The sequence below is a fragment of the Canis lupus genome, chromosome X, assembly GCF_048164855.1.
Source record: "Canis lupus baileyi chromosome X, mCanLup2.hap1, whole genome shotgun sequence".
NCBI lineage: Eukaryota > Metazoa > Chordata > Mammalia > Carnivora > Canidae > Canis > Canis lupus.
Window position 1 is genome coordinate 66,665,484 of NC_132876.1, and position 24,799 is coordinate 66,690,282.

A 24,799-nucleotide genomic window follows, 5' to 3' on the forward strand; every position below is an offset into this window, starting at 1 on the left:
TAATTTATGAGTATGTTTAAGGACATTTGCCACAGGGTTATTTAAATAAGTGGGAAATTGGAAACATCTTAAATATTCATCAAGTAATACTCAGAACAGCATTGACATGTATACTCTTAATACAAAGTAAGTTCTTAAAAATCAATAAGAAAAAAAAAACCAGTAAAAATGGAGGAAAATACTTGATAGTTAACGCATAGAAAACAGCCCAAATGGTCAACTAGTATATATAAAACATTCAACTTTACTCAAAAGTACATAAATGCAAATAAAAGTAACAATGAGACATAATTTTCCAATTTGAAAAGATAAAGCTTTTATAGTTCTCATTATCGATAAGGGAGTGGACAATCAGATAGTCTCATATAAAGCTGGTTCTATAAAGGACTACATTAAAATCTCAAGCATCTGTTTATTCAAGAGAAGTGATTAAGACTGGGAAAAAGGAACCCCACTGATTCAGAGAAGATCTTTCCAATAAATATATTTGCCATAGGGCTCATATCCATAATGAATACAGAAACTGTTACAAATCTATATGAAAAAGATAGACAACCCAATAGAAAAATGGGCAAAGGAATTGAAAATGCACTTCATAAAAGATGATATCCAAAGGCCAACAAACATACAGAAAAGCATTTGGGGCACCTGAGTGGCTCAGTCCGTTAAGTGTTCAACTCTTGATTTCAGCTCTGGCCATGATATCAGGGTTGTGAGATGAAGCCCTGCATCAGGCTCCACAGTGGGCATGAAGCCTACTCGAGATTCTCTCCACCTCCCTCTGCCCCTCTTTCTCTCTCTCTTTCTTAAAAAAATGCTTGACTTCATTAAAAAAATTGAAATCAAAGAGAGATACCAGTACACCTCCATAAGAGTGGATTTTTTAAAACTCAAAATACTAAGTATTTTCAAGGACCTGGAGTAAGTGGAAAGAACATTTGCCTCTCATAGTACTATAAACTGGTATAACCAGTTTGGAAGACTAGCAATAGCTACTAAAACTGAAAATAAAACCATCCCATATACATAGCAGTTCCATTCTTTGGTATATATCAAACAAAAATGTATAATTAGGTACAAGAATATTCATGCAATTTCATAATACCCAAAAACTAGAAACAACTGAAACGTTCATCACAACAGAATAGATGAATACTCTGTGATATATTTGAACAATGGAATTTTATTTTTTTTTAAGATTTTATTTATTTATTCATGAGACACAGAGAGAGAGAGGCACAGACACAGGCAGAGGGAGAAGCAGGCGCCATGCAGAAAGCCTGATGTGGGACTCGATCCCCGGTCTCCAGGATCACATCCTGGGCTGAAGGCGGTGCTAAATCGCTGAGCCACCCGGGCTGCCCGAACAATGGAATTTTATATGTCAATGAGAAAAAAAGAACTATTACTGTATAATAGTTGGAACCTCAAAAAATATAACTTTAAGCAAAAGAATATAGACCAAGAAATATACATACTTATGATTCAGTTTATAAAAACAAACTAATCTGTTATTTTAGAAGTCAGAACAGTAGTTACCTTCAGGCCCTCAGGGCTGGAGGAAGTGTATGACTAGAAGCAGCCACAGGGGCCTTCTGGGGCATATGTTATATATAATCTGAATACTGGTTATAAGGGTGGGTTTACATTATAAATTATATATATTTATATAATATTATATATTATATATCATGGAGCTTATATATTACATTATATATCATGGAGCTATACATTTATGATCTGTGCATTTCTTTGTATGTATGATACAACTTGATAAAAATTTTCTTTATGAGGCACCTGGCTTGTTCAATCAGTAGAGCATTTGACTCTTGATCTCAGGGTTGTAAGTTTAAGCCCCATGTTGGATACAGAGATTACTTAAAAATAAAATCTTAAAATAAAATCTTAAAAAAATAAAAATTAAAGATTTCCTTATAAAACTGCAAAAGCAGGATGGATGTAGAACAGTATGTCTATCTGGAAAAACACATACAAATATTACTAGAGGTTATCACTAAAATCTGAGGTTTGGAGAAATTTATATATAATATAAATTATAAAATTATAATTAAATTATAAAATTATAAATTATAATATATAATAGTAATATATATAATATTCCTTGATATATTGCTTTCAGTTCTTACAATGAGTCTGCATCTTTTTAATGTAAATTCATAATTGTGATCACATATATTCCTTTTTTAATGTGGCTTTTTTCTTTCCATTTTTTCCTATTTTCCTCCCTTCCATGGCAGCATGTCCTCCACCCTACCATAGGTAACCTATATTAAAAATTTGCAGTCTTCCATATTTTTCTCTTTATTTCCCAAATCCTATCTGGATATACACACACATATTTGGGGGTGTTTTGGTTATTGTTTTACAAAAAAGCAGAGGTGGGGGAGATAGTATCCACATTTTTTCACATATTTCTATTTTTATTAAACAAAACTTTATGAAATATATCATTTTTATGATCAAAACAAGCAAAGAAGCTGTTTTCATTAGGAGAGGAAATAAAATTCCCATTACCTGAAACCTGGCTAGCTCTAGGATTGGTCCATTGAAAAGTGTTAGGAGAGCCTGAAACACTGTCAGCAATGCTCAACTCCCAAGCCAAGAATCCCCTCAGAAAGAATCTAAACCTTCCATTGGTCAAACCCAAGGAGGTCTGGCCTAGCTCAGAATGAGGAAAGTCTAGGAAGAGATGTGGCGTTAGTATCTGTGCTATTCCTTTAAAAACAGCCAGCTCAGAGCACCCGGGTGGCTCAGTCGTTATGTGTCTCCTTCTGCTCAGGTCATGATCCCAGGGTTCTGGGATGAAGCCCCACGTTGGGCTCCCTGCTCAGCAGAGAGCTGCTTCTCCCTCTCCTTCTGTTGTTCCCCCCCTCTGCTCATTCTCTCTCTCTCTCTCTCTCTCTCTCTCTCTCTCTCTCATAAATAAATAAAATCTTTAAAATAAAGAACAAAACCAACAAACAGAAACAGCCAAACCTCCTGAAGGAAGGGTGCAAGCATCACATTGTGCCCAATTTTTGTAACTGTCCAGGAATCTTCCCTTTTACTTTCCTGGATCATTTCCCTGGTCTCATGTTAGAGTCTCTGCTCTCCTTCCACCCTCTCAGGATAGGTGATCTGTCTGGACTCCCCTATTTGGATCACTGACCTCCACACTCTCAAATAGGACATTTGCCAGCTATAGAGGTACCTAACAGATTTGCTAAGAACATGCCCTCCCTTTAGAGAGGGGGGATTCTTATACTTTGGCCCTCTAGTGGACCTATTTTTTTAACTTTTCCTCCTCAGTGTCCCATTGTGAACCCAGGCCCCAATGACAGGGTCTAGATTCCATTCCTGACACAGCAACCTGGAGCATACAGTCTTAGGCACTAAAATATGGTCTTCTCTGAGGATACATCCCCTCTAGGATGAAGGTCTCAGCATTTTCCCCTCCCCACTGCCTTGTAAGACTGACCTCTTCCTAGCCAGATCCACTCAGAAGAACTACACACTACTCAGCATTGGTTTCCTGCTGAGCCAGAGCCCAGCAGGATAAAAGTAGCCCATTGATAAGGTACTTGGGTGGCACAGTCCGTGAAGTGCCTCCCACTTTGGTTTCAGCTCAGGTTATGATCTCATGGTCATGGGACTGAGCCCTTAGTGAGGCTCCTCGCTCAGCAGAGGCTGCTTGAGATTCTTTCCCTCTGCCCCTCCCACTTATGCTGTCTCTCTCTGAAATGAATAAAAAATGTTTTTTAAAAATTAGCTCATTGCTCACATCTAACAAGTACCAGAGCTGAGCCCAGCAGTGCTCTTGCCTAGCCAGTAGGAACCATGGACTGACAGCACCTGTCAAGCAACCCCAGCCCACAGCCTCCTTGCTCCACAGGCCTACCTGCTCCAGGGATGGAAGGCTAGAGGCAGGAGACCGCTACCCTTTTCCACTGCACACCCACCCTACACTGCCCTTGCAATGACTGGGCCCTGGGATCCAGGGATGGAGGTGCAAATCAGTACCACTTCCCACCAGGTCTCCACATCTACCTCACGCTCACACTCCAGGAGTGCCTGGGGATGGAGATGGGGCTGCGGTCCCTGGGGCCCTGGCTGCAGCATCTCTTGGTTCTGCCACTGGCCTCTGATCACCTTGGGTGGTGAAGGGCATGGTTCATGAGCCTCTGTGGCCCTCCATCCACTTCTGGGTCTGGGAAGGGTAAGAACCCAGGAGACACGCCACTGAGATACATCTGACCCTGCTAATCAGATGAGAATCAGTATGGCTCAGGGCAAAGGGGTGGGAAGGAAGGCAGGAGAAACCAGCCCCAGGCCCTGTCAACTGTGGGGAGCCAGATGAATAGACTGCAGCTGTCATATATCCTGGGCTCAGCTCCTCCTCCATCCCCCACCCCTACTGCCCTGCCCATGTCACCACCACCAGGGACTGCAGCATTGCCGCCCCTACCTAACACTTGGTCCAGAGCCCTGGGGGTGATCCAGGCTGGATGAGCGACAACCCCTTCCTGCCAGTGACCCTCTTCTCTCTTCCCTGTACCTGATCTGGCCCCAAGGCTCCAAGGGCCGAATTGGTTTGCAGCTAGTGAAGGGTCTAAGTGATTCTAGGCAAGGGGCTCTCAGAGATGAAGGGGTTGGGGGTGGGAATTGCCTCCTTGGTCCAGAGCAGCCATCCTTTTCCCCATTCTACTCCAACCTCCTTCCTTCCAGGCCTGGGAGGCTACCTCCTCCACACAAGTCAGCACAATGGGGCTGCTCCTTCCAAAGAAACAGCCCATCCCTCAATCCCACGAGTCCCCTGTAATAGTTGCCCCAGAACTCCTGGGGATGGGTGGCCAAACATGCTGGTGGGAGCTCCCAGCTCAAGTAGGCTTCCTCACCACACAGTCCCTGGGTACCACACAGGGTGAAAATGAACCCACACCAGTTGCCCTAGGCTCACACAGATGAACTAGCTAGCAGGATTTCCTAGGCTTGAGAAACCTCCTTCAAACCTGAACGGAGACCCAGGAATGGACCAGATGGACTCTAAGACCCCCTCTTGAATTTGCTCTCCATCCAACACTTCTCTGCCCTACTCTCCACCAACTTGCTTCATTCAGCCACTTGCCTGAGTGGGAATGAAGGGGAGGGCCAGGGTAACCACCTCCACTTCTCTCTCACAGACACCCACACTCTTTCTCCTCTCGGGCAGGGTCTTCTGGGACACCAAGCCCTGCAGTTCCATCCACCTCAAAGCCTTGCAAAGACCAGACTTTCCTCCTGTCAGGGAGATCTTTCAGCTACTTGCCTCCTCATTTGTCCTGTCGCCTCCCCACCCAACAGGGACCCATGTCCTTCATCCTTTAGCTCCATGAACACAAAGGTCTTTCCCCAGCACATCTGAACACAGAGGCTCCCTTCAAGGACAACAGGGTGCCCTCGCCTTTGGGTGGGCAATTTACAGTTCACAGATGCTCCCATAGCCCTCATCACATTTAATCCAACCCAGAGGATGAGATGGATGTTCTTATGGAACATGTGAAGTCCAGATTCACATGGTTCTTATGGAGAGAAATTGAAGTCCAGAGGGAAACTAAGTGCCAGTTTTCAAACCCCTTCTCCAAGACTCTTTCCACACTTCCTTATACAAAGTTGGGAAGTAAGTGACTATCTTTTCCCAGGACTTCTCAGAAAGTCTGCTTGCTGCTCCTGGAGACAGTACCTGCTGCCCCCAGGCCCACTCTGCCCCCCAAGGAAAACTCTGGACAGTGAGTGGCACCATAGCCTCAAGATGGAGGCATGAAGGCTGCAGAAGCTAAGCCAGGGTCCTTGTGCAGCCCCCACTCACACACCCCAGCCTCTCCTATGGAAAGAGAGGGATGAAGAGGGGAGTATGGAAGAGTAATTAGGAGTCTCTAATCTGCCTTTCCCTGGGAATAAACAACATTGTCTTCTGGGTTCCTCTGTGCCTCAAAATGGAGGTAAAACTCCAAAATGAATTCTCCTGTGCCTTCCTCCCTCCATCCTCTTGTTATTCAATAGAATTATCACCACTGAGGGCTAATTTTCAGGGCTTTGTTTGATGTCCAGAGGCTCTCAAAGAGTCTTTGTCTGGGATGGTTATTGGAGGGAGTCAAAATTCTGTACTCATCTTAAAGTAGTTGCTATCACATACTCTCTCCCTGACAGCATGTATTTCCCCACGTCTCTCATCCTTCCACATCTGGCTTATTGGTAGGACTTACATTACTTGCCCAATATTGAAACCATGCCAACTCAAATGGCCCCAAAAGGCTAACCCAACTTCCCAGGATATCCTTTCTCTGTCATTTATTTGCTCAGAAGTTTAGACAGTTACTCTTTGGGTTTCAGGTTCTTCATCTGTACAGTTGTGTTAATAATAATTATTCCTCAGGGATAATATGACACCAGAAAAATGAGTCAATTAGTTTAAATTGGTTGGTCCAAAGTAGACATGCGATAAATGTCCCTGTAAGGGAGCCCAATAACAACCTTCTTACTGTTTGGGTCTAAAACCCTGTCTCAGGCTTATACTCCCCACGTTAGTTTTCTTTGTTAGAGGCACCAGTGCCTCAGCTATTTTCCTCCCTTCTACCTTATGTCATATTCCACTATTTTATGCTCTTCTAGATCCCTAGTGCCAGGTAAGTAGCCACATTTTCTAACACATGACTCCACTAGTTTTCCCTCCCCCATCACAGTTAAATTTCTGTGGTGAGGGAGACAGACCTTTCTAAGAGCATGAACTGTTCGGTATAGGCTACTTTGAAAGAATGAGCTGGTCACATACTTTATTTCTTAAATCTAGAATATGAAACAGAAAACTACAATAACAGAAAATGAACAGTGAATTATTATACCTAAAAGGTCATGAGGTATAAATGGGGCTGGAGAAGCCATGATAGGCTATGTACAGAGTGATTTATGAGTAATAATGACTAATTATCAAGTGGTAGTGGGATGAAAAGAAGACTCAGTCACTAGAGTGAAGACTCTAAGCTCTTACTGAAATTCTCTAAGGTTAACTTGAAGCCAAAACTATCCCCCACTCTAATCTTGGTGAATTCCATTCCTTTTAGTGTTTATTCTTGGATTTATGTACTACTCCTTTCATTCTGTTACTCTGCTCATAGCCTTAGAATAAATATTTCACTTTATCTTAGTTAGCTTAAGTGGATTTCTTACAAACAATTGAGCCTGAGTAGACCCTCTGTTCTTTCTTGAATTTCTCATGGATTTTAATAGAACGTTTTGCCCTGGAATAAAATGACCAAATATAAAAATGGATTCCATTTACACTTAAATGTGTACCAAATAATGATAGACATTAGTCAGAAGCACAATTGTAATGTCTTTATAAATATTCTGCCTGAAAAGAGGGACGGACAGAAATGGAGACATCCAATAGAATGCAGGATCATTCGATATAGGTTGAAGGGCTAGAGTGGCAATTACAAAGGCGCTCATCCAAATCATGTTGATATAAGTATAGTAGTGGGAGTGTGGTCTTGCCAAAATAATCAGGAAAGCCAAATCACTGCCTTGAAAGCTCTTGGCTCTGTTGGTTATATCCACACAACATGGGGCTACCTGTCTGGTTTGGCTGACCTCCAAATGAGTCAACTGGTTCCTGACTTAGTGATTTTAGAATGCTCCAGTTTTTCTCTAGGGCTTTCTACCTCATTTTTCTTCTATCCTGTCACACTACCCCTTCACCTTCTACCCTCCAATTTCTGATTTGGACTTCCTGTCTTATCTGGTTGCTTACTCTTTAGCTTTTGTTATATTTCTGCACTCCCTGCCTCAGAAGCAAACCTATGGCCCATAAAGCAGTTTGCCTATCATAACAACCTGACTTTGGGAGAACTGACACAGAGTTCTCTGCTCTGTCCTTTCTGAGATCCCTGGCTAACATCCTACAGATTGTCCAGTAAGTGTATTTCATTCCTCTACTAATCTGGTGTCTATATTCTCTCTGAATGGCTCCTTCCTTCTACTTTCCCTGCAACAACCTTCCAACCCACTCTAAATATGTATATAAATAATCTACTGCTACAGACTGGAAATAAATGCAGCTATTCTGCTGGCACTGACTTGTGACTTGGCTCTGGCTCAACCCCTTGGGTACTGGCAAGAGTAACTAATTCATTTGCAGCATGTCAGCCAGTGGAAAGAAAGGGCCTAGAGAATAGACTGAAGCATGGAGAATAAAGGGTGTTCTTAAACATTGTTCCAGACACAGTGCTAAAAGATAAATTAAAGAAAATTGGTCCAGAGAATTAGGCATGATGATCAACCTGACTAAAGTCTCCATACCAAGATTCTTTAGTTACAAGTAACAGAAACAAATGTAAGCTACTTTCATCAACACAGGGAAACTTATAAGGAGTTAAAGGTGTGTCACAAAACCCAAGGTCAAAAATGTAATTGGATTTCAGGAATGCACCAGAGCAGGCAACTGCAAAGTCTTCAGAAACTTAGACAATGGACAATACCATTTATCTTTCTCTTTATGATGTTTCTTTTTGCTTCTTTCTCTGATGAGCAGCTTTCTCAGCTCATCAGAAAGCATGGAAAATATAACTTCCCCACAGAACCATGGCATTATTGTTTACTTTCTAAGGTTCACCCACAGGGGAAAAACAATCCATTTCCATCTCTCTCTCTCTCTCTCTCTCTCTCTCTCTCTCTCTCTCTCTCACACACACACACACACACACACACACACATACATATTAAATTTTTCTGGGAAGAACTTATCATCAGTCAGGTTATTATTCTTAGGCCAATCAACTTAGGCCTAGGATTGGAACAACATTTACAAATCACATTCATCACCAGGATCCCACCATTATAAGAAACTGGAAAATGAGGGAGCACAATTTAAGGAGTCATATGAACTGCACAGATACTCCAAAAGGGATTCACCACAATGGCCAAGCAGAGTTTTTTCTTAGTTTTATTTATTTATTTATTTATTCATTCGAGACACAGACACAGGCAGAGGGAGAACAGGCTCCATGCAGGGAGCCCGACGCAGGGCTCGATCCAGGGTCTCCAGGATGACACCCTAGGCCGAAGGCGGCGCAAAACCGCTGAGCCACCCGGGCTGCCCCTTTTCTTAGTTTTTATTAAAATTCTAGTTAGTAAAAAAGAAATGATTCCAGTTAGTTAACATACAGTGTAATATTAGTTTCAGGTGTATAATATAGTGATTCAACACTGCCACACAACACCTGGTGCTCATCACTACAAGTACATTCCTTAATCCCCATCACCTATTTCACCCACCCCCACCCCACTTACTTCCCCTCTGATAACATCAGTTTGTTTTCTATAGCTAAAACCCTATTTCTTCGTTTGTGTCACTCTTTCTTTCCCCCCCTTTGCTAGTTTGTTTTGTTTCTTTCTTAACTTTCACATATGAGTGAAATCATATGATATTTGCCTTTCTCTGACTTATTTTGCTTAGCATTATACTCTCTAGCTCCATCCATGTCACTGAAAATGCCAAGATTTCATTCTTTTTTATGGCCAAGTAACATTCCTATATATATATATATATATATACACACATACCACATCTTCTTTCATTCATCAGTCAATGATGCCAAGATTTCATTCTTTTTTATGGCCGAGTAACATTCCATTATGTATATATACACATACCACATCTTCTTTCATTCATCAGTCAATGGATACTTGGGCTGTTTCCATAATTCAACTATTGTAGATAATGCTGCTATAAACATCAGAGTATATGTATCCCTTTGAATTAGTATTTTTGTATTCTTTGGGTAAATACCTAGTAGTGCAACTGCTAGATCATAACGTAGTTCTATTTTTAACATTTTGATGAACCTCCATGCTGTTTTCCAGAGTGGCTGCACCCATCTGCATTCTCACTGACAGTGCATGAGAGTTCCTACTTTCTCCACATCTTTGCCAGCACCTGTTTTTTTTGTGTGTGTGTGTGTGTTGTTGACTTTAGCCATTCTGACAGGTATGAGGTGATATCTCATTGTAGTTTTTAATTGCATTTCCCTGGTGGTAAGTGATGTTGAGCATCTTTTCATGCATCTTGTCTGTTAGCCACCTGTATGTCTTCTTTGGAAAAATGTCTATACTTGATTTCTGCCCATTTTTTTTTTTTTTAATTTTTTTTTTATTTATTTATGATAGTCACAGAGAGAGAGAGAGAGGCAGAGACACAGGCAGAGGGAGAAGCAGGCTCCATGCACCGGGAGCCCGATGTGGGATTCGATCCCGGGTCTCCAGGATCGCGCCCTGAGCCAAAGGCAGGCGCCAAACTGCTGCGCCACCCAGGGATCCCGATTTCTGCCCATTTTTAATTGTATTATTCATTTTTGGGGTGTTGAGTTTTAAAAGTTCTTTATGGATTTTGGATAGTAACCCTTTATCAAATATGTTAGTTTCATATCTCTTCTCCCATTCCATGAGTTGTCCTTTACTTTTGTGGATTATTTCCTTTGCTGTGAAGATTTTTATATTGATATAGTCCCAGTAGTTTATTTTTGCTTTTATTTCCCTTGCCTCAGGAGACATATCTAGAAAAACTTTTCTATGTCAGATGTCAAAGAGGTTACTGTCTGTGTTCTCCTCTAGGATTTTAATAGTTTCCTGCCTCACATTTAGGTCTTTAATCCATTTTGAATTTTTTGTGTGTATGGTGTAAGAAAGTGGTCCAGTTTCATTCTTCTGCATGTTGCTGTCCAGTTTTCCCAACACCATTTGTTGAAGAGATTTTCTTTTTCCCATTGGATATTCTTTCCTGCTTTGTCAAAGATTAGTTGACCATATAGTTCTGAGTCCATGTCTGGGTTTTCTATTCTGTTCCATTGGTGTATGTGTCTATTTGTGTGCTGGTACCATACTGTTTTGATCACCACAGCTTCATAATATAACTTGAAGTCCAGAATTATGACACCTCAAACTTTGATTTTATTTTTCAAGATTGCTTTGGCTATTTAGAGTCTTTTTTACTTCAAACAAGTTTTAGAATTGTTTGTTCTAGCTCTGTGAAAAATGCTGTTGGCATTTTGATAGGGATTGCATTAAATGTGTACATTGTTTTGAGTGGTGTAGACATTTTAACAATATTCTTTCAATCCATGAGTATGGAATGTCTTTCCATTTCTTTGTGTCATCTTCAATTTCTTTCATCAGTGCTTTCTACTTTTCTTTTTTTTTAAATGTATTAACTTTTTATTGGTGTTCAATTTACCAACATACAGAATAACACCCAGTGCTCATCCCATCAAGTGCCCCCCTCAGTGCCCGTCACCCATTCACCCCCACCCCCCGCCCTCCTCCCCTTCCACCACCCCTAGTTCGTTTCCCCGAGTTAGGAGTCCTTTCTTCTCCCTTACCTTATATTCCCTTTCACTGTTATTTATATTCCCCAAATGAATGAGAACATACACTGTTTGTCCTTCTCCGATTGACTTACTTCACTCAGCATAATATCTTCCAGTTCCATCCACTTTGAAGCAAATGCTGGGTATTTGTCGTTTCTAATGGCTGAGTAATATTCCATTGTATACATAAACCACATCTTCTTTATCCATTCATCTTTCGATGGACACCGAGGCTCCTTCCACAGTTTGGCTATTGTGGCCATTGCTGCTAGAAACATTGGGGTGCAGGTGTCCTGGAGTTTCATTGCATCTGAATCTTTGGGGTAAATCCCCAACAGTGCAATTGCTGGGTTGTAGGGCAGGTCTACTTTTAACTCTTTGAGGAACCTCCACGCAGTTTTCCAGAGTGGCTGCACCAGTTCACATTCCCATCAACAGTGTAAGAGGGTTCCCTTTTCTCCACATCCTCTCCAACATTTGTTGTTTCCTGCCTTGTTAATGTTCCCCATTCTCACTGGTGTGAGGTGGTATCTCATTGTGGTTTTGATTTGTATTTCCCTGATGGCAAGTGATGCAGAGCATTTTCTCATGTGCATGTTGGCCATGTCTATGTCTTCCTCTGTGAGATTTCTCTTCATGTCTTTTGCCCATTTCATGATTGGATTGTTTGTTTCTTTGCTGTTGAGTTTAAGAAGTTCTTTATAGATCTTGGAAACTAGCCCTTTATCTGATACATCATTTGCAAATATCTTCTCCCATTCTGTAGGTTGTCTTTTAGTTTTGTTGACTGTATCCTTTGCTGTGCAAAAGCTTCTTATCTTGATGAAGTCCCAATAGTTCATTTTTGCTTTTGTTTCTTTTGCCTTCGTGGATGTATCTTGCAAGAAGTTACTATGGCCAAGTTCAAAAAGGGTGTTGCCTGTGTTCTCCTCTAGGATTTTGATGGAATCTTGTCTCACATTTAGATCTTTCATCCATTTTGAATTTATCTTTGTGTATGGTGAAAGAGAGTGGTCTAGTTTCATTCTTCTGCATGTGGATGTCCAATTTTCCCAGCACCATTTATTGAAGAGACTGTTTCTTCCAATGGATAGTCTTTCCTCCTTTGTCGAATATTAGTTGCCCATAAAGTTCAGGGTCCACTTCTGGGTTCTCTGTTCTGTTCCATTGATCTATGTGTCTCTTTTTGTGCCAGTACCACTCTGTCTTGATGACCACAGCTTTGTAGTGCAACCTGAAATCTGGCATTGTGATGCCCCCAGATATGGTTTTCTTTTTTAAAATTCCCCTGGCTATTTGGGGTCTTTTCTGCTTCCACACAAATCTTAAAATAATTTGTTCTAACTCTCTGAAGAAAGTCCATGGTATTTTGATAGGGATTGCATTAAATGTGTAAATTGCCCTGGGTAACATGGACATTTTCAAAATATTAATTCTGCCAATCCATGAGCATGGAATATTTTTCCATCTCTTTGTGTCTTCCTCAATTTCTTTCAGAAGTGTTCTATAGTTTTTAGGGTATAGATCCTTTACCTCTTTGGTTAGGTTTATTCCTAGGTATCTGATGCTTTTGGGTGCAATTGTAAATGGGATTGACTCCTTACTTTCTCTTTCTTCAGTCTCATTGTTAGTGTATAGAAATGCCATTGATTTCTGGGCATTGATTTTGTATCCTGCCACGCTGCCAAATTGTTGTATGAGTTCTAGCAATCTTGGGGTGGAGGCTTTTGGGTTTTCTACATACAGTATCATGTCATTGGCGAAGAGGGAGAGTTTGCCTTCTTCTTTGCCAATTTGAATGCCTTTAATGTCTTTTTGTTGTCTGATTACTGAGGCTAGGACTTCCAGTACTATGTTGAATAGCAGTGGTGAGAGTGGACATCCCTGTTTTGTTCCTGATCTTAGGGGAAAGGCTCCCAGTGCTTCCCCATTGAGAATGATATTGGCTGTGGGCTTTTCATAGATGGCTTTTAAGATGTTGAGGAATGTTCCCTCTATCCCTACACTCTGAAGAGGTTTGATCAGGAATGGATGCTGTCTTTTGTCAAATGCTTTCTCTGCATCTAATGAGAGGATCATATGGTTCTTGGTTTTTCTCTCGCTGATATGATGAATCACATTGATTGTTTTACGAGTGTTGAACCAGCCTTGTGTCCCGGGGTTAAATCCTACTTGGTCATGGTGAATAATTTTCTTAATGTATTGTTGGATCCTATTGGCTAGTATCTTGTTGAGAATTTTTGCATCCATGTTTATCAGGGATATTGGTCTGTAATTCTCCTTTCTGGTGGGGTCTTTGTCTGGTTTTGGAATTAAGCTGATGCTGGCCTCATAGAACGAATTTGGAAGTACTCCATCTCTTTCTATCTTTCCAAACAGCTTTAGTAGAATAGGTATGGTTTCTTCTTTAAACGTTTGATAGAATTCCCCTGGGAAGCCATCTGGCCCTGGACTCTTGTGTCTTGGGAGGTTTTTGATGACTGCTTCAATTTCCTCCCTGGTTATTGGCCTCTTCAGGTTTTCTATTTCTTCCTGTTCCAGTTTTGGTAGTTTGTGGCTTTCCAGGAATGTGTCCATTTCTTCTAGATTGCCTAATTTATTGGCGTATAGCTGTTCATAATATGGTTTTAAAATCATTTGTATTTCCTTGGTGTTGGTGGTGATCTCTCCTTTCTCATTCATTATTTTATTAATTTGAGTCTTCTCTCTCTTCTTTTTAATAAGGTTGGCTAATGGTTTATCTATCTTATTAATTCTTTCAAAGAACCAACTCCTGGTTCTGTTGATCTATTCCACAGTTCTTCTGGTCTCAATTTCGTTGAGTTCTGCTCGAATTTTAATTAACTCTTTTCTTCTTCTGGGTGTAGGATCTGTCTGCTGTTTTTTCTCTAGCTCCTTTATGTGTAAGGTTAGCTTTTGTATTTGAGTTCCTTCCAGTTTTTGAATGGATGCTTTTATTGCGATGTATTTCCCCCTTAGGACTGCTTTTGCTGCATCCCAAAGATTTTGAACGGTTGTATCTTCATTCTCATTAGTTTCCATGAATCTTTTTATTTTTTTTTATTTTTTTCCATGAATCTTTTTAATTCTTCCTTAATTTCCTGGTTGACCCTTTCATCTTTTAGCAGGATGGCCCTTAACCTCCACGTGTTTGAGGTCCTTTCAAACTTCTTGTTGTGATTTACTTCTAATTTCAAGGCATTATGGTCTGAGAATATGCAGGGGATGATCCCAATCTTTTGGTATTGGTTCAGACCCGATTTGTGACCCAGTATGTGGTCTATTCTGGAGAAAGTTCCATGTGCACTTGACAAGAATGTGTATTCAGTTGAGTTTGGATGTAATGTTCTGTAGATATCTGTGAAATCCATCTGGTCCAGTGTATCATTTTTAAAGCTCTCGTTTCTTTGGAGATGTTGTGCTTAGAAGACCTATCGAGGGTAGAAAGAGCTACATTGAAGTCACCTAGTATAAGTGTATTATTATCTAAGTATTTCTTCACTTTGGTTATTAATTGGCTTAAATATTTGGCAGCTCCCACATTCGGGGCATATATATTCAGGATTGTTAAGTCCTCTTGTTGGATAGATCCTTTAAGAATGATATAGTGTCCCTCTTCATCTCTCACTACAGTCTTCGGGGTAAATTTTAGTTTATCTGATATGAGGATGGCTACCCCTGCTTTCTTTTGAGGACCATTTGAATGGTAAATGGTTCTCCAACCTTTTACTTTCAGGCTGTAGGTGTCCTTCTGTCTAAAATGAGTCTCTTGTAGACAGCAAATAGATGAGTCCTGTTTTTTTATCCAGTCTGAAACCCTGCGCCTTTTGATGGGGTCATTAAGCCCGTTCACGTTCAGAGTTACTATTGACAGATATGAGTTTAGTGTCATCATGATATCTATTCAGTCCTTGCTTTTGTGGATTGTTCCACTGAACTTCTTCTTAAAGGGGAATTTTAAGAGTCCCCCTTAAAATTTCTTGCAGAGCTGGTTTGGAGGTCACATATTCTTTCAGTTCCTGCCTGTCTTGGAAGCTCTTTATCTCTCCTTCCATTTTGAATGAGAGCCTCGCTGGATAACGTATTCTTGGTTGCATGTTCTTCTCATTTAGGACCCTGAATATATCCTGCCAGCCCTTTCTGGCCTGCCAGGTCTCTGTGGAGAGGTCTGCTGTTACCCTAATACTCCTCCCCATAAAAGTCAGGGATTTCTTGTCTCTTGCTGCTTTAAGGATCTTCTCTTTATCTTTGGAATTTGCAAGTTTCACTATTAAATGTCGAGGTGTTGAACGGTTTTTATTGATTTTAGGGGGGGGGGGTCTGTCTATTTTCTGGATCTGAATGCCTGTTTCTCTTCCCAGATTAGGAATGTTTTCAGCTAGGATTTGTTCAAATACATATTCTGGCCCTCTGTCCCTTTCGGCGCCCTCGGGAATCCCAATTAAACGTAGGTTTTTCTTCCTCAGGCTGTCGTTTATTTCCCTTAATCTGTCTTCATGGTCTTTTAATTGTCTGCCTCTTTTTTCCTCAGTTTCTCTCTTTGCCATCAACTTGTCTTCTATGTCACTCACTTGTTCTTCCACCTCGTTAACCCTCGTGGTTAGGACTTCTAGTTTGGATTGCATCTCATTCAATTCATTTTTAATTTCTGCCTGATTGGATCTAAATTCTGCAGTCATGAAGTCTCTTGAGTCCTTTATGCTTTTTTCTAGAGCCACCAGTAGCTGTATAATAGTGCTTCTGAATTGGCTTTCTGACATTGAATTGTAATCCAGATTTTGTAACTCTGGGAGAGAGGACTGTTTCTGATTCTTTCTTTTGAGGTGAGGTTTTCCTTCTAGTCATTTTGCTCAGTGCAGAGTGGCCAAAAACAAGTTGTATTGGGAAAAGGAGCAAAAGAGAGGAGAGAAACAAGGAAAGAAAAGAGAAAAAGAAAAAAGAAAAAAGGAAGAAAAAAAGGAAAAAAGAGAAGAAAAAGAAAGAAAGAAAGGGAAAAAAGGGGTGGGGGAAGTAATCAGAAATAAAAAAAAAAAAACCACGGGGGAGTATCTTCTGTTTCTGTATACTTTAAGTCCCTTGACTTCCCCTGGAACTTGTCCGTCTAGCTGGTCTTCTGGGGGAGGGGCCTGTTGTGCTGATTTTCAGGTGTTAGCACTTGGGGGAGCTGCTCAGCGGGGGTTGTTTACCCCGTGAGACCCCAGGAGGAACAACCACAGTGGCGGCGGCCAGCTCTGGAAACCTGGATTCAGCTCCCACAGTAACTACGGAGCTCTCAGCCTGCAGGGCCTGGAGGCTCTGGGGGTGGGGCCGCTGATCTGCTCAGCTCGGGGCTGGAGCCTCCTTGCTGTCCTGGGCCCTCCTGGCCTCTGCCTGTCCCGGGGGGAGGCTGGATCCTGGGCTGTGTCCTGGCGCCCTGTGCTCCCGGCCTGCACTGTTGGATTCGCGCTCCCGGCAGCGCAGCCCCCTCCGCGCAGAGCTGCCAGCTGAGCCCCTCCGAGCTGCTCCGGGTCCCGCAGTGCGCGCTGCAGCCCTTAGGGAGCTCGGGGCACTCTCCTGGGTGCGCAGGTTTCTGTTAGTATCCCAGGGAGCCCGAGGGCATCCCTGCCCTCCTGGGGTCCTGCTCTAACTCCCTGCGGGTGCCTTTCCGCCCGGGAAGGTTGGTGCAGCTCCTGCTTCTCCGGGACGGGGCTCTTCTGTCCTGGGGACACTCGCCCCGGCCTCAGCCCGGCTCTTCGCGGGGCCCCTCCCCCTTGGATGCCTTTTGTTTCTTTATTTCTTTTTCCCCCGTCTTCCTACCTTGATAGAAGCACGAACTCTTCTCACTGTAGCGTTTCAGCTGTTCTCTCTTTAAACCTCAGGCCGAATTCGTAGGTTTTCAGGATGATTTGAAGGTTATCTAGGTAATTTGGTGGGGACAGGTGATTTGGGGACCCTACTCTTCCACCATCTTGCCCCTCCTCCATCGCTTTCTAGTTTTCATGGTACAGGTCTTTTACCACTTTGATGAGATTTATTCCTAGTATGGTCAAGCAGTTTTATTTCAGAACCAGAGGGTATACATCGGAGAACAAGCCCCAAAGGGCTCTTTTTCCTTAGAAATTTCTGTCAGTTTTCAGTCCCCCAAGAGTGAAAAAGATCTAAACACAAGAGGAAGTTAAAATAGTGAGATAAATTGACAAGTAGCCTGCTTAGTGCATTGAGTTGAATCAAAATGTGACTAGGCCTATAACATAGAAATAAGTTTTAAAAATATTAGCTAGTATTGTAATCAGAAGAGGCTGGATGCAATGGGACTCTAAGCAAAAGAGAGACTAATCTTTATAGATAGTTCCTTCAAAGCCACAAAGCAACCACTCCATAGTGGAATATACCTCAATAGGAACCAAGATTTAGGGCTGCCACATACAACACTCTCCTCCCTTAATAGAGCTAATCAATACCAACAAATTCTTGGGTTTGGGTCCCACTCTTTTTTAAAGGTACTATGTAAATTTCCCTTTTATTATGGCAACACAACAATTATCTCATTTGTTACAGTTGAACCCAAGACAACCTCCTCCACCCCAATGAATCCCATTCTGAAGTGATTTCTACTCCACAATAAGTCTAATTGAACTTATACGGCCCCGGTATCCTTGATTATGTTTAGAAAACATGTAGTATACTTTATGGAAATGTGGGAAACACTCAAGTAACAATATCATAAGCACATAGTCTCTCCAGGTTGTCTACTTTTTGCTAATCTCCCTCACCTGTTAATATGGTTTTTTTAGTTTAGCACCATTTATTAAGTGATCTCTGCTCTCGTAGCTGCTGCTTGTCAGCCTGTTCTTAAAACATAAAACACAGGATGCCTGGATGGTGCAGTTGGTTAAGCATTCAACTCTTGGTTTTGATTCAGGTTGTGATCTCGGGGTCACGAGATCAAGCCCTGCATTGGACTCCATGCTCAGCACTAAGTCTGCTCTACTTCTCTCTCTGCCCCTCATCCCTGTGCCTTTTCTTTCTCTCTCTCTTTAAAATAAATAAATATATTTTTTTAAAAAACATAAAATTCTTTTCCAATTCTTCTTGTGTAGGACAGGAGGATCTTCCAGATAGCATGCCAAAAGAACAAGAGACTCTGATGATACCAGCTAAAATGATGGTGCCATACAGAGAGGGAGAAGGTCATGGCACATTCAACTGCAGCTTCCAGAGGTTTTGAAAAAGGAGCCTTTGAGGGCCCACACTACCTGGCATTTTGATGCTGCCACTATGGGTTTTGTACTCCATAAGTTTTTGGCAGGTAGGTTAAGCACTCACGAAAGCATATTCTGGATTTGGGCTATGGTTGTTTGGTCACTGGCAGTCTTATTCCATATTTAAATAATGTCCTCCTGAAGCTGGACAGAGACTACAGCCCCAAAGATCTCCTCCCCAACTGTGAACTGTTCCTCCAACATGGCCAGGATAAGACTCCCAGCAATGAGATGCCAAGCCCTTCAGGAGCTGAATGATTCACTTGCCACCATTTTTATTTGCATCATTGTCCTACATGGGCTTAATTCCTTCCTTGAAGATATGGAAGTCACTGTGGCCTGTCAAGTCCCCAGGACCTGCCATGTGGCCATAAACTCCTCCAGAACTGTTCCACAGAGGCAAAGGTTCCAATCTGTTTGATATTCTGTTCATAGCTCTGTGAGCTGGTGGGACAGCCAGGGGTTCTTCTCAAGTATCAGAAAGTATAGTTGTACTGCAGGAGATGCTCGTACAGGGGCAGCAGCCCTTCTCTTACTGCTGCCTTAACTCTTGTCTCATTCCAGTTTTTCCTTCTCACCTTCTTCCTGTGCTGTTTTCTTCATTCTGATCATGGTCCCCACTATCATCATCTTTCAGTGCACTGAATTTGTTCATCCTCTCACTGCTGCCATCACCACTGCTTCATGGAGTGACTTCCACTCTGCTGGCTCTCTCCTGTCAATTCTTGAAATTTTCAATTTGAGAGGCATTTTCTGACATTTTCTGACTCCAAATACTCCCTTTTGGGGGCATGTGACCTTCTCTGGGTTTTGGGGTCACATCATATACACGTTGGATATAAGAATATGAATAATGAGGTGAATCCATCTACTATTCCACCCAATAAATCTAAATCTTGGTGTGAATGAGAGATGGGAGACTTGAATCAACTCTCCACTTAGATGATCAGTTTCTGTGTGCTTCTCACAGTGTAAGTATGCCACCACCTTGAATGTGTTCTAGTGTTTAAACATGTATTTTTTCATTCAACAGGGACCCTAAACATAAGCCAGCTATTTTTTAAAGATTTATTTATTTATTTATTTATTTATTTATTTATTTATTTATGATGGAGAGAGAGAGAGAGGCAGAGACACAGGAGGAGGGAGAAGCAGGCTCCATGCTGGAAGCCCGACGTGGGACTTGATCCCAGGACTCCAGGATCGCACTCTGGGCCAAAGGCAGGTGCTAAACCGCTGAGCCACCCAGGGATCCCCCTCATCCAGCTATTTAATCTGGTGCTCAATTGAAGAAACAAGGATATATTCCAATGCTGGCCTTATTGATAGACATTATGTAGATCTTTCACATGGAGCTCTCACAAATGACTTTCAAGGATAATTTTGGCTACATGTACTTTTCCCTTAAATATTTAATCCCCTTTAAAATCTTGGTATAAAAAAATAAATAAATAAAATAAAATAAAATCTTGGTATAAAAGGCAATTTCACTGCACTAACTATAGTTTACTCGTTGAGAAAAGTGTTTTTTCCCCCACCAAAGTGTGTGTTTTAGAAAAGTCACTAAAGAGGAAGTATTTCATAGAAAAAGGAAAAGGCTTGGTAATGGACACCAATCCTCTGAGCACTTGGCCAGTGGTAGTGAAATTCCATAGTTGGTGCTTGGAGACAAGGATTGGAGATAGACATTGTATCCTCACATCCCACCTTGCAACCCAGGATTTTTTTCTACTAGTAGAACAAAGGTGTATGGGAAAATCATGAATGGGGTAGTATATTTTCAAATCAAAACCCAGGAAAAATGTATGGATAAGAAGTGTATGGGATGAGGAATGGGGAATAAGATAAAGAAGTTATGTTCAAAAAACATTGATTGGGAGGTAATAAGATCCTGAATATTGGAGTGGGGACTTATGGGGAAATTCCAATGAAGCTGGAGATATCATACTCCTAAGTTCTATTGAGTTTTCTTTGCCAGGCTTTCCACCCCTGCCTGAGTAGGTTAGATATGCTTTGCCCAAAATATCTGTAATGGCCTCTCTTATGGTAGTTTCCTTGTAAAGCACTGCTGACTCTCCTCAGGATCTACCCCGCAAACTTCTTTGCTCCTAGATAAATGCTGGGGCTCAAGTCCCAGCAAACCTTGAAGGGTAATCCACTAGAAGATGTGCTACACACCAAAACATGTGCATGATTTTTCCAATTTAAACAGATGGAAATACGGAGAATATGTGTGGGAATGAAGTGAATAATGGTGGAAGGAATATGAAGCTGAATGAGGCTAAATTGGCTGATATGAGCCCACACTAAGCAAAGATTATGGATTCAATGATTTAGTTCAAGTTGTTAGAAAGGACTCTAACAGTGTGGTTGGTTGGGTAGCTGAAAATGGACCCAAAAGTGACCTATACTAAGTGAAGTTGAAATACCAGAACTGTCCTGTTATACTATAAAAATAGGGATTCAAAGGCTTAAGAAGATTGGAATGTTAGAGTGGATTTATCATTTAAGATCTGCTCACTTTTTCCCCATTCTCACTGGTGTGAGGTGGTATCTCATTGTGGTTTTGATTTGTATTTCCCTGATGGCAAGTGATGCAGAGCATTTTCTCATGTGCATGTTGGCCATGTCTATGTCTTCCTCTGTGAGATTTCTCTTCATGTCTTTTGCCCATTTCATGATTGGATTGTTTGTTTCTTTGGTGTTGAGTTTAAGAAGTTCTTTATAGATCTTGGATACTAGCCCTTTATCTGATACGTCATTTGCAAATATCTTCTCCCATTCTGTAGGTTGTCTTTTAGTTTTGTTGACTGTATCCTTTGCTGTGAAAAAGCTTCTTATCTTGATGAAGTCCCAATAGTTCATTTTTGCTTTTGTTTCTTTTGCCTTCGTGGATGTATCTTGCAAGAAGTCACTGTGGCCGAGTTCAAAAAGGGTGTTGCCTGTCTTCTCCTCTAGGATTTTGATGGAATCTTGTCTCACAGTTAGATCTTTCATCCATTTTGAGTTTATCTTTGTGTATGGTGAAAGAGAGTGGTCTAGTTTCATTCTTCTGCATGTGGATGTCCAATTTTCCCAGCACCATTTATTGAACAGACTGTCTTTTTTCCAATGGATAGTCTTTCCTCCTTTATCGAATATTATTTGACCATATAGTTCAGGGTCCACTTCTGGCAGGAAACCACAAATGTTGGAGAGGATGCGGAGAAAAGGGAACCCTCTTACACTGTTGGTGGGAATGTGAACTGGTGCAGCCACTCTGGAAAACTGTGTGGAGGTTCCTCAAAGAGTTAAAAATAGACCTGCCCTATGACCCAGCAATTGCACTGTTGGGGATTTACCCCAAAGATACAGATGCAATGAAACGCCAGGACATCTGCACCCCAATGTTTATAGCAGCAATGTCCACAATAGCCAAACTGTGGAAGGAGCCTCGGTGTCCATCGAAAGATGAATGGATAAAGAAGATGTGGTTTATGTATACAATGGAATATTACTCAGCCATTAGAAACGACAAATACCCACCATTTGCTTCAACGTGGATGGAACTGGAAGGTATTATGCTGAGTGAAGTAAGTCAATCAGAGAAGGACAAACATTATATGTTCTCATTCATTTGGGGAATATAAATAATAGTGAAAGGGAATATAAGGGAAGGGAGAAGAAATGTGTGGGAAATATCAGAAAGGGAGACAGAACGTAAAGACTCCTAACTCTGGGAAACGAACTAGGGGTGGTGGAAGGGGAGGAGGGCGGGGGGTGGGGGTGAATGGGTGACGGGCACTGAGGGGGGCACTTGACGGGATGAGCACTGGGTGTTATTCTGTATGTTGGTAAATTGAACACCAATAAAAAAATAAATTTATTAAAAAAATCTAGACAGGCACATGAAACTGAAGACAAAAAAAAAAAAAAAAAAAAGATCTGCTCACTTACCCTGGAGGATCTACTTTTCACCGTGATTGTGATAAATAAATTTGCGAGGGTAATCCAAGCATCCTTGAAGAACTTTATGGTTAATCTTCTCTTGTAGGTCAAGAATTACAGTGTGAACTGCTGCAACTGAACTGGAATATTTCAATACAATGAGGATAATTGGATCCCAGAGTTGTAGGAGCCAAATAGTGAAACTTAATCACCAAAACAAGGTGAGTTTGGTTGCAGTAATAGACAATAGAGTCAAAGCAGTAATCAGAATAGGCTAACTTGTAGAGATCTTTGGGATTTTTTAGTTGATTATCACATCCCTGGAGAAGAAATAGATGAGCAATCTACTAAATTCTTACTTGATCTAAGTAGGAAAGTTCTCATTTGAATGAACAATGTCTAACTTGAATCACCAAAACAGAGACTCAGTGGGTTTTCAAACCCATGCTATGGTTATTTCTCTATTCCCAAATGCGTAATTGAAATAAAAATGCTCAAAAAAATACTCAGCAACTGGATGAATCCACATATTGGTTCTGTGATTGTGGATTGAGTGCTATTAGGCTATGAAAGGCCAAGTGGAAGCCACTAGAACTGCCTCTACCTGGAAAAATAGTAAACCAACAGCAATACCACATTCCTGGAGAGGTGGGAAAAATTAGTACCATCATCAAGGACTTCAGAGATTCAGGGGTGGTGATTCCCAGCACTTCCTCATTCAGTGTACCTACTTGGCCTGTGCAGAAAACAGATGGAACTTGGAAAATGACAGATAATTATTGTGAAATTAGCCAGATGATGATTCCAATTCCACCTACCTTCCAGATGTGGTTTTGTTGCTTGAGCAATTAATACATCCTCTGGTACCTGGTATACAGCTGGCAAGATCTGGCAAATGCCTTCTTCTTGATAGGTGTTAGCAAATAAGCCAGAAGCAGTTTGCTTTTCACTGACAAGGACAACAATGCAGATTCACTGTCTTTATGTCAGGAGCATATTAGTACCGCGCGCTAACCGATTGCGCCACTGGAGCTCCATGTCAGGAGCATATTAATTCTCCAGCCCTGTGTCATAATTTAGTCTGTAGTGACCTTGATTGCCTTTCCTTTTCACAAGAGTTCATTACATTGATGACATTATACTGATTGGATCTGGTGAGCAAGAAGTAGCAGCTACTTTATTTTTTTATTATTATTTTTTTAAGATTTTATTTATTTATTCATGAGAGTCAGAGAGAGAGAGAGAGAGAGAGGCAGAGACACAGGCAGAGGGAGAAGCAGACTCCATGCAGGGAGCCTGATGTGGGACTCGATCCTGGGTCTCCAGGATCATGCCCTGGGCCCAAGGCAGGCTCTAAACTGCTGAGCCATCCAGGGATTCGCTATTATTTTTTTTAAGCAGCTACTTTAGACATATTTGTAAGACACATCAGAGAGTGGGAAATAAATCTGATAAAAATTCAGGGGACTGGCACCTCAGTAAAATGTTTAGGTGTTTAGTGACATGGAGTATATTGAGAAATCATTTCTGACACAAAGGTAAGTTATGTATCTGGCCCCTACTGCATCCAAAAAAGAGGAACAATGTTTAATGGGCCTCTCTAGAATTGAAACAACATATTTCTCACTTGAGTGTGCTACTCAGACCCACTTACTAAGTAATCTGAAAAGCTGCTAGCTTTGAGTGGGGTCTAGAAAAAGAGAAGGCTCTAAAACAGATTCAAGCTGTCATGAAAGCTGCTTTGTTACTTGAGTCATATAATCCAACTAATCTGTTGGTGCTTGAAGTGTCAGTGGCAGGTAGAGATGTTGTTTTAAGACTTTGGGAGGCCCCTAGAGCTGAATAGCATTGCTGTGAATACTTCCGTTTTGAGAAACAGATTTCGGCTTCCCATTGGGCCTTAGTAGAGACAGAATACTTAACCACAAGCCACCAAGTAACCATGCAACCTAAGCTGCCCATCATGAACTGCCCCACCAAGCCATAAATTCGGCCATGTTCAGCAGCATTCCATTATCAAAAAGAAGTGGTATATACAAGATTGGGATCAAGCATACCCTGAAGGCACAAGTAAGTTACATGAAAATGTAGCCCAAATGCCACAAATCCATATATTCATGGGCCATGAACAATGGTTTATTACATGGTCAAAGACTTGGTAGATGGGGATCCCTGGGTGGCTCAGGATCGAGTCCTGCGTCGAGCTCCCTGCATGGAGTCTGCTTCTCCCTCTGC

The 24,799-nt window shown here is 41.5% G+C and overlaps 1 pseudogene; it reads right to left on the minus strand.

The window, feature by feature from the left end:
- Positions 1-18,566: 18,566 nt before the first annotated feature.
- On the minus strand, positions 18,567-19,292 carry LOC140628487 (eukaryotic translation initiation factor 4E type 2 pseudogene; annotated as a pseudogene).
- Between the last annotated feature and the right edge of the window lie 5,507 nt (positions 19,293-24,799).